This window comes from Abramis brama (assembly GCF_963993115.1).
Source record: "Abramis brama genome assembly, chromosome: 7".
In the NCBI taxonomy this organism is placed as follows: domain Eukaryota; kingdom Metazoa; phylum Chordata; class Actinopteri; order Cypriniformes; family Leuciscidae; genus Abramis; species Abramis brama.
Window position 1 is genome coordinate 30491407 of NC_139969.1, and position 16390 is coordinate 30507796.

Below are 16390 nucleotides of genomic sequence, written 5' to 3' on the forward strand. Positions count from 1 at the left end.
CTGCACCTTATTCTAGACCAGAACAGCATCTTATGCAGAATAGAGCTTCCAGTTTTGTGAGAAATATGCATCAGACTGTCTGTGAACAGACTATGGGTGGTCTGTGAAAGTGAATTGAGGCCACTGTCAAAAAGTGACCCAATTTACCTGAATTCACCCTATATTGGTTTGTTTATTTTTAAAAGTAGCTCTGCTTCCTAAAACGACTTTCAAAGTTTCATCATAAAATGAGGTGCTATTGGAAAAGTTTTTTTTATGTAGAGAAAATGAGTGTGACTGTGCAGAAATGGCCTGTTTCTATCCTCCCAGGCCCAGCATGCAATTCACCCAGGCCCCGCCGCCGGTATTGAATGAGATTGCTCAGCACTCCACCTTTCTCTAGCTGACTCAAGGCTAGCAGTGATGGACAAACCCTGAGAGACTGGGGCCAAATGCACACAAATATAACTTTGGAGTAAATGAAAATTGCATTGATTGCTTTTAAATGCAATGTCAGTGTCGCGTTTGTTGAGTGTCAGATCAATTCCATTTGTGACAGTGTTTGTCATTCAGGACACATCCAATGCTAACAATAATACTCTGTGCCTTTATAATTTACAGGCTTTCTCTTCCAGGAAAATGAATGAAAAATATTGATGACTTCAATTACTATGTCACACTCTCACACCACATGAACTCTTGTTTTCAATCAGTACTACCGTTCTTCCTTAGTTAGTTTGTTGTCATGGACACTCATAAGTTTCAGCTGTACACCTATCAATCATCTCTTTATCCTCTCACTATTTAAATTCAGTTCTGTTTGTGTGTCTTTGTCTGGTTTTGTCTATACTATAGTTGTGTTGGATCATTTAACTCTATGTTGGACTTAATCTGTGTGGATTATTAAAGATTACTTGTTTCTCTCATCTTCCTCTTTGAGTGTTTGCACAACCTGCTTACGTGACATACTACATATTATTAATAGTTTATTATTATTATCTAACCATCTAAATCAGGTCTACTTTGGCTCTGTGTTGTGCACTCAGCTAATTCTCTTGGAAAAGTCTGATTTAATTTTCCTGCAAATTGCTTCGGAACCAAGAAATTCCTGAAGACATATTACCCCAGTTAGAATATTAAGAATGATTTGTATTTTTTGCCATTTCAGCTATACTGCTGAATTTATTGCTGTTATGTTTTTTTTGATTTACCATCAGCTTCTATAATAAGTTGCACAATTATACACAGCCTAAAGTCGAGTGAGTGGACAAACAGAAATTACACCAACTGCTCCTGCATATGTTCTAGTTTAGATTCTTATATAGGCTATATTTACTTTTCCAGCAGCACTATTTATGCATTTAAGGTAAATGGTAACTCATTTTTGATAGTCTACTTTGGACGCTCTAAGTAATAACAGTCATTACCAGTCATATTAATGGGCTGTCTGCTTGAAATCTGCTAGCACTTTATTTTGATGATCCCTCAACAGCCATTCTTCTGACTATGAGTAACTTTGCAAGTACATGTCAGCTTATTCTACTAACCCGAACCCTAACCTAACAGTTTACTAATACTCTAATAAGAGTTAGTTGACATGTAAATGCAAATTAATGAGAGTTAGTTGACAGTTGCAAAGTTAGTAGCAATGTCTAAAATACAGTGGTAAGTTTAATGTCTAAAGTTGAAATAAAGTGTAACCAGGTAAATTATTAAGTAATAAATAAGAAATAAATAATAAGGACTACAATAATAGGGTAAATGGCCATAACTACATTGTTTCCCTATAGCAACACAAATATAACAATTTTCGAAGCAGTACTGTGAGGTGAGGAACATGAAGAATGTGATGGATTCATTGGTCAAGGAATTACTGCTGAATTCACTGATGCTTTCAATGAATATTTAATTGTGATTTTAAATGTTGAATCCGATTTTCCCAAGTAAGATGAATGTTTTAGCATGCTGAAAACAGTAATTTTTATGAGGGGTTATTTTCAGAGTGTCGAGAAGACGTGAATCTTCAGCTTATTGCTCTCATTACTAAAGCCGCCTCATCTGAACCATTCCCCATAACTATTCATGAAAATACAGCAGACATGAAAACCTTATTGTGAAGGATGCATGCAATAACTACCTGAGCCACTGAATGTGAATTATTCAAATTACTGAAATGAATAACATGAGCCTTGTGTCAGAAAATAATTAATTAAATTGAATAATACCAAGATGATGTTGATAGATAGTGAATAATTAAAGCAAAGCAACACTGCTATTTTTGTACACAACCAATAGTGTCTGAAGCAACAAAATGCATCAAAATGCAACAAAAAAACAAACAAACAACAACAAAAAAAAGCATCATAAACTTTAAGATTAAGGATTATACGAGATGCACAATATGAAGTACTGTGTTGTCAGGGGAAATCAAGTCTTAGGATCAGACACTGAACCCAAGCATAGACTTAGGGGCTCAAAAGGGCACACTAATTTAATTTCCCTGAAATTGTCCTTCACCACTCTATCAGATACAGATAAATACTGCAAAGCAGTTTAAAACTTCTTAACTCTTGAGTGATAGAGAGAGATGTCCTTAATACAGCTTGTGTTCAGAAAAAAAAAAGAAAAATACTATAAAAATATCCATTATTTATCATTTTGATGACATTTATATTGTAGATGTTTTGTGTTTAGTGTCTGAACACACTTTAACATGGACATGGATTTCACCAAGATCTCTCAGCAGATTGCATTATGCTGCCAAACTGTTCAACGGGAACATAAGTCACAATATCATTAAAAAAGTAGCGCTGCTTTCTAATCCTAATCCGCTCAATAGTAATCAGTGAGGTGGAGCATGTTTGAGCTAAGGAGCTTGTCTTGAAGGAGAGTACACAAATTGAATGCAAGAAAACAGATTAGATGTGATGTGATTTTAATACTAAATCTGTGTGTCTTACGCATTATGAAAATGGAAGTCGTTTCAAGATTTGAATCAAGCGAGTCATCTTTGAGCATGCAAGTGTTTTTTTTTTTTTTTTGTAAAAATGTATGTATATTGGAACAAATGCTAAGAATATTTTATCAGATTTAAGATGTTCTCACTTAAATCAATGATCATTGGGTTATTTGCACGAAATGCACTGAACTTCAATTTTTAAATTTTAAATGAAACAAAATTAATTTATAGTGAAATATTTTTAGTTTATCAATTATAATTTGTGATTTAATGCATTACAAAGCACACTAAAACTGTGCAAAACTGCCAGAACTGTAGGGTTACGCCATGGCTTAGTAACAATAGATAACTACAATAAATAATAGTAACAATAGATAACTTCGATAAATAATGGCAGCAGGGTGCTGAGGAGTGTGGTGATTGGTGACAAGTGGTCGTAATCAGTTCTCCGTGAGAGTGAGCATTGTGAGGAAGTGAAGGTGGAGCCTGGCGGATCCCTGACAGTACCCAGACAACCGCCCACGTTGGAGGATGTTGGAGGGTTTCCCAGACCATGGGAACAGGGGCGGTTGGTATCCGAGTATGCACTGGAATGGAGTCAGGCCGGTGCTCCTCTGACTCACTCTGCCCCTCCTAAAAACTGGCTCCAAAAGTTCTGGTGGCTCTGACAGAAGGTACGGAGGAATCGCATGATTGCCTGGACGAAAAGGATTGTCTGTTGGATGGTAGCCCGATGACAGACTTACGATCACATCTAGGAGCTTGAAGAAGGCCTTCCAGACTTTAGAGATGAACTGGGGTCCACGATCTGACGCTATGTCTTTTGGAAGACCATAGCGATGAAGGACGTGATTGAACAATAGCTGTTTCCATGGCAATGGGCAATCCCTTGAGGGGAATTAACCGGTAAGATTTGGAAAGCGATCAACCACAATGAACATTCTAGTGTTTCCGTTGGATGATGGCAGGTAAGTCATAGAATGCACCCCTAGATGTGACCAGGGGCGACTGGGAACGGGCTGCGGAAGGAGTTTGCCTGTGGGTAGCTGGTGAGGTGATTTGGAAATAGTGCAATCTATACACCCCCTCACAAATCTTCTGACATCTCTGGCCATACTGGATACATACATACACAAGAAGTGATCTTGTAGTAGCGAGAGCGAGAGGCTTTGATTGGCAGTGGCCTGTGTCCAGTGCCCACTGAAGAATGTGTGGAGTGGATGAGGTTGTTGAGTGGACCAGGACAGAGACTTGGGCTTACCTCGGAGTAGGGATGTTAATGGACTGGTAATGCTACTGAAATATAACCATAACCCTAACCATATATTGTCCTGCTTCAATATGCAGGTCAACACGTTGAGTAAATAGCATAACGCAATACTCAAAGTGGCCTGTAGGGGTCACAAAGGCTGTTTTCCACTTATCTCCATTGCAAAATTTGATCAGATAAGCGCTACGGAGGTCCATCTTAATGAAGATGGGGGCTCCTCTGAGATGTTCAAGGGCTGCAGAAACGAGAGGAAGGGGTTATCTGAACTTTATTGTGATCTTGTTTAGGGAACGATAATCAATACAGGACCACAAGACTCTGTCCTTCTTAGCCACAAAGAAAAAAATGGATGCAGCAGAGGATGTGGATTTTCGAATGTAGCCCTGTTGGAAAGCTTCCTGGTTGGCCTTCTGGTCAGGAATGGACAGTGGCTAAATTCTTCCTCTGGGCACTGACTCACCTGGAATGAGATCGATAGCACAGTCCCATGGTCTGTGAGGTGGAAGTTGGGAAGCTTTCTTGGGACAGAACACATCACTGAAGTGGGAATAACACTCAGGAATCTCCACTGACTGCTTCTCGAGAGGGCTTTCAATGGGTGTGGAGTTCACAGGAACAGGTTGAACTGGACAGGAGTGTTTAAAAGGCAGTTCTGGAAAACAGTCATCTCCCCACTTCAAACTTCCCTGGTTTAAGGGGGTTTGCCAGTTATGGAAAGGGCTTGGGAACTCCTCTCGCTGAAGGTCTTTTGGAGGTTGAGTTGACGGCAGAGGTCCCCGGAGATAAAGTTTCCAGCTGACCCAGAGTAAATAAGGGTGGTAACTGAAATAGATACACTGAAGACAGTAATGAGCACTTTGGAAGTAAGTGGAGTAGAACTAACACATGGAGTTTTGACAAAACTCACCAGAGGACGTGGAGGACAAATTGGGCATGAACTAATCATATGCCCAGCAGTGCCACAATATAAGCATAGCCCCTGGGTCAGCCGTCGCCGTCGCTATGCCATAGGAAGATGACTGGATTCAACTTGCATGGGTTCTGGTTCTTGAGTGCTGGCTTGCTCTTGTAAGGTTGAAAATAATAAAAGACATTTGATTCTTTGTCTTCTTTTCACTGGCTCTTCTTTGGTCTGGCCTTTTCTCTCTTCTCTTTTCTGAAGCCTCTCTCTCTATCTATCCCTCAGGTAACATTTTACATACTGTATGCTGGGTACAATTAATGGTATAATGGATAAAGTTTTTATCATCTCATGTAACTATTTTAAGTGTAACCATAACCATATATTGCCATTAAACCCTTTCAATTACAAATTATGTGCTAACTAGTTTTAATTTAGAATTGACTTTGAAGTGCTACCTATTGCAATACAATATCATCACACTAGTAACGCTCTCCCACATATTTAGCTATTGTAACTGCCCTCATTTCCGTTGTTGGTATAAGTAGCAGTGGGTGGTAATAGACAAGAAATGTACAGTTTTCTGCCATCTTGCTGATAACGTTTTAATTGTATTGGCATTTTATTTCATTAATATTATGTTGTATTTTACTATTACTATGTATTTTAGTGCATATTCAATACAATTAATAGTGCATATCCAACAGCACATTTCTTTTTAACAAGGGTATTGTTTCCATATAACATAATATTAATGAAATAAAATGCCACTCATATGTACTTAAGAAAAGTACACTTTCATAACTGTTTAACACACTTAAGTGCAATTTGCAATAATTTCAATTCTCTGTAAAGGTAATTCTAAAAAAAAATTCTAAACACACTATAAATGTTAGAAATGTATTGCTAAAACATAAGACTGTGAACTGTGAAGTACTGAATTGTGGAGTTAGACCGTTAAACATTTTTTCACCATTGCTGTGTTCCGGATTTTATGGGCGGGGCTAAAACGGGGGCTCGATGATGCACTGGAGCCCCTGAGCTCCTGGACATGTCCTTACTTGATGACGCACTGGGGCCCGTTCTTCGTATGTTGCTTATTACATCCGAGATCAAATGACACATCCAAGATGATATCATCGTGCTAATCATGATCTGGCTAACTCGGTTCTTCAAACACACTTGCCGGATATGATTAGTATCGCTGGATTGAGTTATCTGAGATAATTGCCGTTCATGCGCTGGTTTAAAAGGGGATATATATCGATAGTAGAAACATTGATCAGCAACGCTGCTATTGGCTGTTCAGAGCGGGCTCAGTTTTTCTCCTCAGCAGAGCAAGAACTAATGCTGCGTTCCAGGCAACCTGTAACCCGTGTTTTTCCAACTCGTAACTGGGAGTACATCGTTCCAGGCAACCTGTAACCCTTGTTTTTCCAACCTTATACCCGTGAAAGTGCACTGGAACGGCAGTCAAACCCGTGACTTCCCACCCATGAACTCGTACTAGATCGATGTACTCCCAGTTACGAGTTGGAAAAACACGGGTTACAGGTTGCCTGGAACGCGGCATAATAGTCAAAGTTTATTCGGAATTTTAATGTTTAATCAAAACGCCAGGGAACACCTCAAAGTCTGCAAAAGCCAGGAGAGAGGGCTTGGCAAAAAGTAGCAGACAATTTAAATCCGTTAGAAGTGGCCATGTTAGATGTTTTTATCACTTAATAGCCTATATTTTTGTATTTTAATAATTGCATAATTACTAAAAATTATTATTAAATTACTAAAAAATATATATTAAAAATATTCTACATAATGGTAATTTTTAGTTTTATATAATATATTATAGTCGCTTTTATAAAAGGCACTGTTAAATAAATGGTTGTCTGTTTATAAAAGCAACCAAGAAAAAGGCTGAGAAAAAAATAAAGAAAAGATCTTAGTAGCCTACACTGCAAAATACTTTTTGCTGCATTCAATTAAGGCTGTATAGTCATTTCAACTGTTAAATCTTGAGTAATGATGAATTGCTTTGACTTGTGAAAGTGAAAACTGATAAACTTATGTTAATGTAAAAATATTTTGCCACGAGTTATTGATCTCATTTTTCCCCGAGTGTAGTTCATTGTAATGACATTCTGTTTTCCTCTTTTGTGAACTTTTACATAATACACCAACACTTGTATCTGTTCACAAGAAAGTGGTGGCTGGAATATGTGCAGTAAGTGGACATTTTCTAACTTTCCAAAGGAAAGAAAGTATAAGACTTTGTAATGTCCATTTGTTTCCATTGAATAAACCCTCTCAGATAACTGTCATATGGAGGAACTAGCCTACCTGCAAGTGCATAAATAACTTTACTTAATTTATACTTGTATGCTTTATGGCTGCAATATAAGTTGCAGGATTCCACATCTACAGAAAGGCCTACAGAAGAGTCTGCACAGACAGAGGAGACATAGGCCTACTGGTGGGCAGTGTATAGCCAACTTTTCCTTTTTATTTGTTGCATGAGGCATGTGTCTAATATCTCTTGTTGCAGGCACTTGACCACTGGCTTTTCTTTACAAAGAACAATTGAAATAAAACTCAAGGAACTAAGCATATTTATCTTTTATTAAACATTTAATGAAAAGTGGGGTTTTTTTTGGCAATGTTGTGTAATATGGCACATGCAACAATGTCACAGGCCCTGTCAGGTGTGCAACCCTCAGACTTTTCAGACACTGAAATCTTCCCTTTAGTTAGCCAAAGTTCATTTCATTGTGTGCCCTTGTCCTGGCTAGAGCTGCATTGTAAATGGTTTGGGTCAGGGAATGGGGTCATAAAACACCTGTCTGCAGGCAGGAACATGTCATAATCACCTATGAAAAAATGCAGTTCTGTTAGGATCAGCATGAGTGTATGTAATGAGCTTGATATTTAATTGTGGAACTTTCCTTACCACTTTCAAATAATGTGCATGAATGTGAATCTCTGAAAATTCTTAAGTCATGCACAGATCCTGGCCATTTTGCTTTCACATTTGTGATATGGAAGATTTTAGTCAACTGCCTTTTTTTTATTTTATATAATATTACTAATCTGGAATATTAAGAATCACAATAGTAACTGGGCTGCACATTTACATTGTGAACCCCCTTTCTGTTCACATAATCCCCTTCATTGAGGCCTTGATGGCAGTCTATGGTAGCCTATAGTCTATGGTACCAATCACGTTAGTGAAGCCTGAGTGACATATACTGTAATCGGCATGGTCATGATCTTCATAAAAAATTATGATAGCCTAAAAAAAAAAAACCTGCTTTAAAAAAAACTGCTTTACAACATTGGGTCTTAAGTGGCTTGGAAATGCCACAAAAAAACCTAAAACTGTTTTTTAAACCTAAAAGCGCCAGGTAAACTCCGAATGACACGACAGACAGCACTTTCCATCAAGTTCTCCGCATCTCCAATAGTGTAAAGGAAAGAGCCACTCGTCGCAAATAATCTTGGGGCAATGCAAGTTTGTGCTGTTAAAGCCCGACTCCAACAACTTGAAAATAAATGTGCGTTTCCAACAAATTAATAATGTAAACGACAATCTCACGAGTCACGAGAAAAAACATATATCTCAGAAAGTGCACTATCGCGCTGCGCTGGACTTCCCGTATCAGCTCCGCTTATAAAGCCGCGATCTAATCCTGTTTACATGAAATAAGCCTGCTCCTGAGCAGGTTTAAGCTTACGGACCTGTTGCTATGACAGCAAGTCCAGGATGAGCGTCGAAGAACCAAACAATCCAAGATCATGCCAAATCGCCAACAATCAAATCCAGCTAACTGAGTTAGCGACATACGAAGAACAGGCCCCAGTTTGCCGCTCAATCGCGAGTTACTGTCAGTCTTAGTTACTACAGCCTACAGTTTGCTAGCTAGCTATGCCTTCGTCACGGAAATGCGTACTACCTGGATGCAATCACGTACAAAACAGATCGGTGTCCTTATTTAAATTTCCGAAAAACGATCACATCAAGAAGAGGTGGATTAATTTTGTGAAGAGCCACCTTGATGGAGAGCTGAGGATCACCGCCAAAACCCGCCTCTGTAGTAATCATTTTACACAGGATAGTTTTATAAACTTTCGTCGGAGACAACTTGGATTCACTGATAATCCGCTGTTACTGGTGAATGGGGCCGAATCGACTATCTCCCGCCTCGGCCTTCATCCTCCTGTCGCGCCGACAATTGGCTTTATGCCCAGCTGCACTTCTTCCCGAACTTCAGCCAGCTCCTTTGTTTCCTGTCTGCCATTATTGAACAAACTGATTAATCCAGGTGTGTCTGATTATTGTTGTTGTGACTACTGAGGTCAGGCACACCTGGATTAATCAGTTTGTCCAATAATGGCAGACAGTAAACAAAGGAGCTGGCTGAAGTTCAGGAAGTAGTGCAGCTGGGCATAAAGCCAATTGGTGCCATCAGTGCGTGCCCGCGAGTCAACTTTTCCGTGAGTGGGCGTGGTTTCAGCGCAGCCAGCGGACACGCCTCCAGCATTTGAGAGCAGAGACCACTGCTCATTTTTTCAAGATTTTGATAGCTTATTTGATTTACTTGGCTGCTTTTTTTATCATTCAAATTTGGCTGGGTGGCTAATAACACATTTTTCTGTGGTGTGACAAACTCAGAACACATACTTAATTTTGACTTTACAGGGACTTTAAAAGTTTTCCTTCAAGTATATTTTAAATAATTAAGCTATAATAATATTTTTTTCATGCTTTAAAGAAATACACTTATTCAGATCTATTGACTGACAAACTAAAGCACGTAAAATACACATTTTATATTTGATATAACATTTATAGTTAATATTTTTAAAATGTAATAAATTGCAACTTCATCATTACAAATGTGCAATTACAAATATATTTAAATACACAACATACAAGTTTCAGTAGATTTTACATTAAAGTATATTTTACCAAAAATGCGTATTAGTACATTTGGCAGTATACTTCAACCAAATTTCTGAAGTAATATGAATTTACTTACGATGTACTTACTATAAGTTCTACTTCCGCCCTCACTACCCTCAGCTACTCCAACGTTCCCATGTTGAGCGGGCAATTGCGGTGCTCTTGTGCCTGCGAGAACCCGCCACCTGGAGAAACTGTCAGAGATTTCCATCCAAAGCATGTAAGTTCACGTCATCCATGACAGCAAGAGCTTACAGCGCTGCTGGACAGGCTAACTCCGGCCTATATGCCACAGACATGTACAAGGGTAGTTCCAACCCAGCACTGCACTAGGTGACCAGTTTTGGCTATGTGCGTCAAAGGTCATGGTGCAAGCATTTGGTTGGGTAATGTCCACCTTGGTGTTCCAGGAGCACTATGAAGATGAAGAATGCGATGAAGAATGCTGAGAAAGGACGCTTTCTCAGAGCCCCATCTTCTAAGGGCACCTATTCGCCAACACTGTGGGGGACTCTTGCAATAGAAGGCGATAGAATATCATGGTGTGTCAAGTCACCTTCATTTATATAGCGCTTTTAACAATATGAATTGTTTCAAAGCAGCTTTACAGTGATAATAGGAAATTACAGTAACAGAGATTGTTTTGGCTTTACAGCAGCTCTAGGATAAAATTATTGTCCAGCTAAAGTTAGTTTTGATTGATTGATTCACTTCCGTTGCGAAGATCATTAGTTATTAACTTAGTTATTAACTCGCTCATGCGACACCGTTCTAACAGAAAACCCTCAACACGCTCCAGCCGCCCATCCGCACAAAACAGTGCCTGGTGGCTCGAGAACGCACTCCCGGAAATAGGTTCCAAGGTGCAAACGATTATCTGTTATCTCTGCGCAAACCTACACAACCTCTACGCAAACCTCTGCGCGAACACCGAGGTCGCGCACATACGCATCACATGTTCAGTCCATAGGTATGCGCGTTTTAATATACATGTGCGCAGGCGTGTAGTCCTTCTTTACAAATCAACCGTCAACAAACTACTTGTCTGGCCTTAAAAATGTATAATACATAATTATGTATCGCGTCTGTGTAGCCACATGGTGACTCTGTTTAGATAAAATGACAACATTTTATCTGTACAGAAGTAAAGGGAAGGGAAGGGAACCAGCATAAAGAGCAGCCCACCGAGGTCCCACACCCCGTCTGCCCACAGCCAATGTCCAAAAAGCTGAATCAGTAAGCAGTGCTTAACCGGTATAGTCCCAGCTGACATCAGCCTTGATTGGTCTCTGAAAATGGTGTGTCTAGTGTCATTTGTTGTGGTAACTCATTCTGAAAATACAAAAAGACGCCTCACATGCGACACTGTGCTTCTGAACACTGGTCTGAGTTTCATGTAATCACAGGATTGAGCGGTTTGTTTACATACTCTCATGTAATTCAATACACCATATTCTGAAATGCCTTTGCTGTGAGTAATTTATCAGCGACCAAACTGCTCATAAATCATACTGCGGTCATGATACATTCATACATACATTTGTCATCTTGCTTTTATCTGCCAAATATCTGAATCTGAATACATTTGTATGCCTTTATCAAGAACTGCCCTTGTGAAAAAGAAGTACACTTTAGCATACTTGTTCATTTTTATAGAACTAATATACTTTTAAAGTGTGAACTGAAAGTAATATTTTTGGACAAATAAATGACTGTAAATGGCAATTAAATTAAAATGTATTGTATGTTAAATGCAATTAATTGAATAGACTTAAGTAGGACTAGAAGGAAGTAGGACTGATTTTAACATTAAATTGTATAACTTCTCAGTGACGTATGTAACCCTCGTTCCCTGAAGGAAGGAATGGAGACATAGTCAACGTTGACTGATTGGGATCACGCTTAGGGAGCCTGTCATCTTCGAGTATTGTTAAAATGAGCCAATGTACATTGGTGTGCGTGAATTGCATCTTGCGCTCTGCCCCGCAGCGGGGGTATAAACACAGAAGCGGATGCATGCACCACTTGTTTTTCACTGAGGAGCCAAGCGGAGCCCGGAGTCAGCGGTGGTCCAGCAATAGTGGCGACGGGACTACGTCTCCATACCTTTAGAGACTACGTCTCTTTTTTCTTGACACCTTGGTTGTTAACTTGGAAGGAATTGTTACATACGTAACTGAGACGTTCCCTTTCTGTCGCTCACGTTCGACATAGTCAACGTGTTGACTGACTGGGATCCCTATTATAACAGCACTAGTGCTGCCACCTTCCAGTGCCTAGACAAAAGCCTCCTGATCCTCCCGCATATTGAGGCGGAGATAGGACAGGGCTTAGGCCAGGAAAGTCACTGCTGTTCCACAAGACCACTGGGAAAGCGTTAACCTTTCATTGGAAGGCATGCGCTGCGGAAGCCACATCTTGCCCGTAGGGAGGTAACATGTGGAGGATAACACATATGGACTGAGTGAATTACCGGGCAGTACAACATATGGAATGTCACTGAGGTGGCTCCAGCCAATAACAGGGGGGAGACGCAACCGGTCAGTCAAGTCAAATCAAGTTCCCAGGAAGGTATAGACGGGGCGCAAGGCGGTTTATTCAGTCTCCTTGCTCCCCTCAGGAACCCGACGATCAAGTCGTGCTTCCCTAAGGATTAGATCCACTGCATCATGATGTGCGTTAATATAAAGGCAACATACATTTTGAGGGTGGAGGGAGACAGCCCTCGCTCCGACCCATCTTGCAGGAAAAAAGCACAGAAGTGATCGAAACACCTTAGGGGGTCTTAGTTGGGAAGAACACCAACAATGAACAGGTGCACCTGTGTCACGACAGACCACTCCATTGGAGGGATAGCCTTGCAACCCTTCACCGCTCCTCCGTCAAGGGTAGTGAGGGAGGAAAAGCTATTCGGGTAGTTTCTGGCAGAGAAAGGTGCCATCCAATACCTGGTAAGATCTCCATGCACTTCGGGAAAGAAAGGCACTGGGGCGGCGAGCTGAGAACCAGCACGGCCCGTACCGGGATACCAATCATTCCACTCGAACCCAACAGCCTCGGCGGCCCGTTTCAGCATAGCTGATGTTTCTGGATCTGGCTCGGGCAACGTTACACTCCTAGAGGGAGATAACGCAGACGAGTCATCATTTCCAGAGGTCAGCTTACCCTCCGATGCTGCAATCAGCATCCTGTCCACTGGAGGGGCCCCGAATAAAAGGCTGGTCGGTCCATTACAGAGGGACCAGCGTGCTCAACAGGGGGCTCCACCGGCTGCGATGTGATAGAGGAATGAGGAGCCCACAGGGATTGGTTACCGGGGCGGGGAAGCCTCACTATGATCCTCTGATCACCCATCCCACACGGCGCCGTAGCAGGGCATGGTAATGGGGACTCCACCTTCATGCATGAAGGCGAGTCTCGATCTCAACATTGATCTCAACTTATTCCCGCAGTGAGAACATGAACTATCCACAAAAGCTGCCTCAACGTGTTGTTTATACATACATACATACATACATACATACATACATACATACATACATACATACATACATATATATATATATATATATATATATATATATATATATATATATATATATATATATATATATATTTACAAACACGTGATACAACTATTGTGACTGTCCATTTGGGGTCCATTTAAAAGATGCAAACGCACCGTGTTCCTCTTTCAGGAAATGGGACCCATCACCAGTGCCGGAGCACACAGGGGAATGACCACAGCAACACTGAAAAGTGAACTGAAACAGTGAAGCACTCACTTTTCCACCCTCTAACCAGCCATCAACAAACACAGAAATTTGATGCTGTTAAAACAGCAGTTGAGAGCTCAAAGCTCGCGATCACCGCTGCACTCGCGCTGTAGAACCACCAGCACTGAGAGAGTCTTCCTAGAAGAACACCGACACACTCGCTCGTTGTAAACAGCACTCTTCAGAGACATCGGCGCAGATCGGCTCCAAAGCAAAAGACAAGTGGTGCGTGCATCCGCTTCCGTGTTTATACCCGCACTGCGGGGCGGAGCGTGAGATGCAATTCACGCATGCCAATGTACATTGGCTCGTTTTAACAATACTCGAAGATGACAGGCTCCCTAAGCGTGATCCCAATCAGTCAATACGTCGACTACGTCGAACGTGAGTGACTGAAAGGGAACTTTGTTACCGTGACAACATACATAAATCCCTAAAATGATCATAATGATAACAAGAACAACTTTCCATATAGTCAACATCGTGCAACAAATGATGTCAATTTAGCTTAACTTTTACAGAACCTAGAATATATCTTTAAAAAGTGACAAATGATATTGATTGACAATTTTTCAGTGGGATAGGCCCACATTTTGATATGGTTTTATTGGGTTTTATTCCTGAGTTGAATATCCTGTGACATTTGGATAATGCTGAAAATTCACTGGAGGGAATAATGACAAAAGGAAGAGAAGTTTTGTCCAGAGAGGTCTTCCAAATATGGTAATATATAAAGGAAAGCTTCCTTTAACTCTTGACCTGGAGAGATCCCAATGTCAATATTTCCCACATGAGCAGATTTTGCAAACTTTAACTTCCACGGTCCAGGACTCCTGCCCAAATAGATAGTGTAGTTCTCCTTACCTTACTTGAAATGAATAATCTTTCTCTTCCTGCTCTTTCAGCATCATTAAAAAGAGAAATCTATAATTATAACTTCCCAAACAGGCAAATAATTACACAAAAGACACTATCAAGCCTTTCTGGGATATGGGTTTTGTCCAATAATAAGACTGTCCCTGAATATTGAATATTTCTAAACCCAATGCAAGTTCTAATGTCCCATGATTTAGCCATAATTTATATAGCTAAGGTTATAATTGCCATCCTCTGTCTATCTTTCATTGAGATGACAGTACACTCTGCTTACACTGAGGATTACTAAAAGCAACATCTTGTTTCTTGTTTAAGAACACTGGAGGTTAAAAAGGTCTCTCAGCCAAGTTGCCTTATTAGTGTAGACCTTTCTTCTTGAAGTCTTATCTGGGGACTTAAGTCCCAACTTCAAAATGATACAGCAGAATTCTGTCTTTGGTTTTAGACCAATGCAAAGGAACAAAATGTGAACAGCAACGAGTGCTCCAGGGCATCCCAGCATGACAGAGGAAATAAAGCCATTTTTCTAGCATAATTAGAAAAATTATGTATAAATGCATGCTTTGAAATGCATTATTTAAGCTTAAGCTGTTATGACGCATACACCCACCTCAATTTCAAGAAGTCATCCAAATCCCCGAACAGACACAAAGAGAAACGTTCCTTTTAACAGCACTTGAGCTTTTGAGTAATTCTATTCATTTCCATTCACCACAGCAAGATGTGACAACAAACCAGCCCACGTTTGGTCTTTTTCAGTTCGCCCACTCTCACAATGCTGTAATTAGTTCGAAATGGAGCCAGGAAGTCCATTTACAGCATATGGGAAATAATTGGTGGTGGTTGTATTCCCTTGGGATCCTGTCTTTGATTATTCAGGGGGAAGATGAGCTAAATGAAGTGCCAAAGAGCACAAGACTCAAATCACCTGGCTACTTCAGTATGGCACCTCTTATTCTTCTGACTGAAAAATCTATGGCTGGTCACCACAAAACGATGTAATTTACGTCTCTTTTCAACCCATGGAGCCCGATGCACAGTCACTATAATTGGCTTAGTTTCCAAGTGTCATACACTGAGGGTGTGGAGAGAACATTGACTGGAGAGGGTTTATCTGACTTAGAGATATTGTTAGCAAACCCTGAATCGTTGCTGCAGAAGTCCATTTTCTGCATTAAGAATATATAGCAATATACTCTTATCTTAGCCTCTGTTTACATTAAACTAAAAACAGAAAACTTTTTATGTATTTGGCCATTCATTTAGATGACAACAGTGTTTCGGGGACATTTATTTGATCAAAAAAAAACAAAAAAAAACAAACAGTAATATTCTGAAATATTATTAAAAATTGTAAAAAATGTTTTCTATTTGAATATATTTTGAAATATAATTTATTCCTGTGATGGCAAAGCTGAATTTTCAGCATCATCACTCCAGTCTTCAGTGTCACATGATCCTTCAGAAATCATTCTAATATGCTGATTTGATGCATCGGTACACTGTAAAAAATTATTTGATAATAAGTTATGACATCATATATTTTTACATTGCTTTAACACATAAATTATTTATAAATTATTCAAGAATCAACTAATTTTTTAAAGTCAGTTTAATGTTATTTAAGTTGAACAGTTCTGCTGCATATTTTTTTGGGGAAAATTCCAATTGT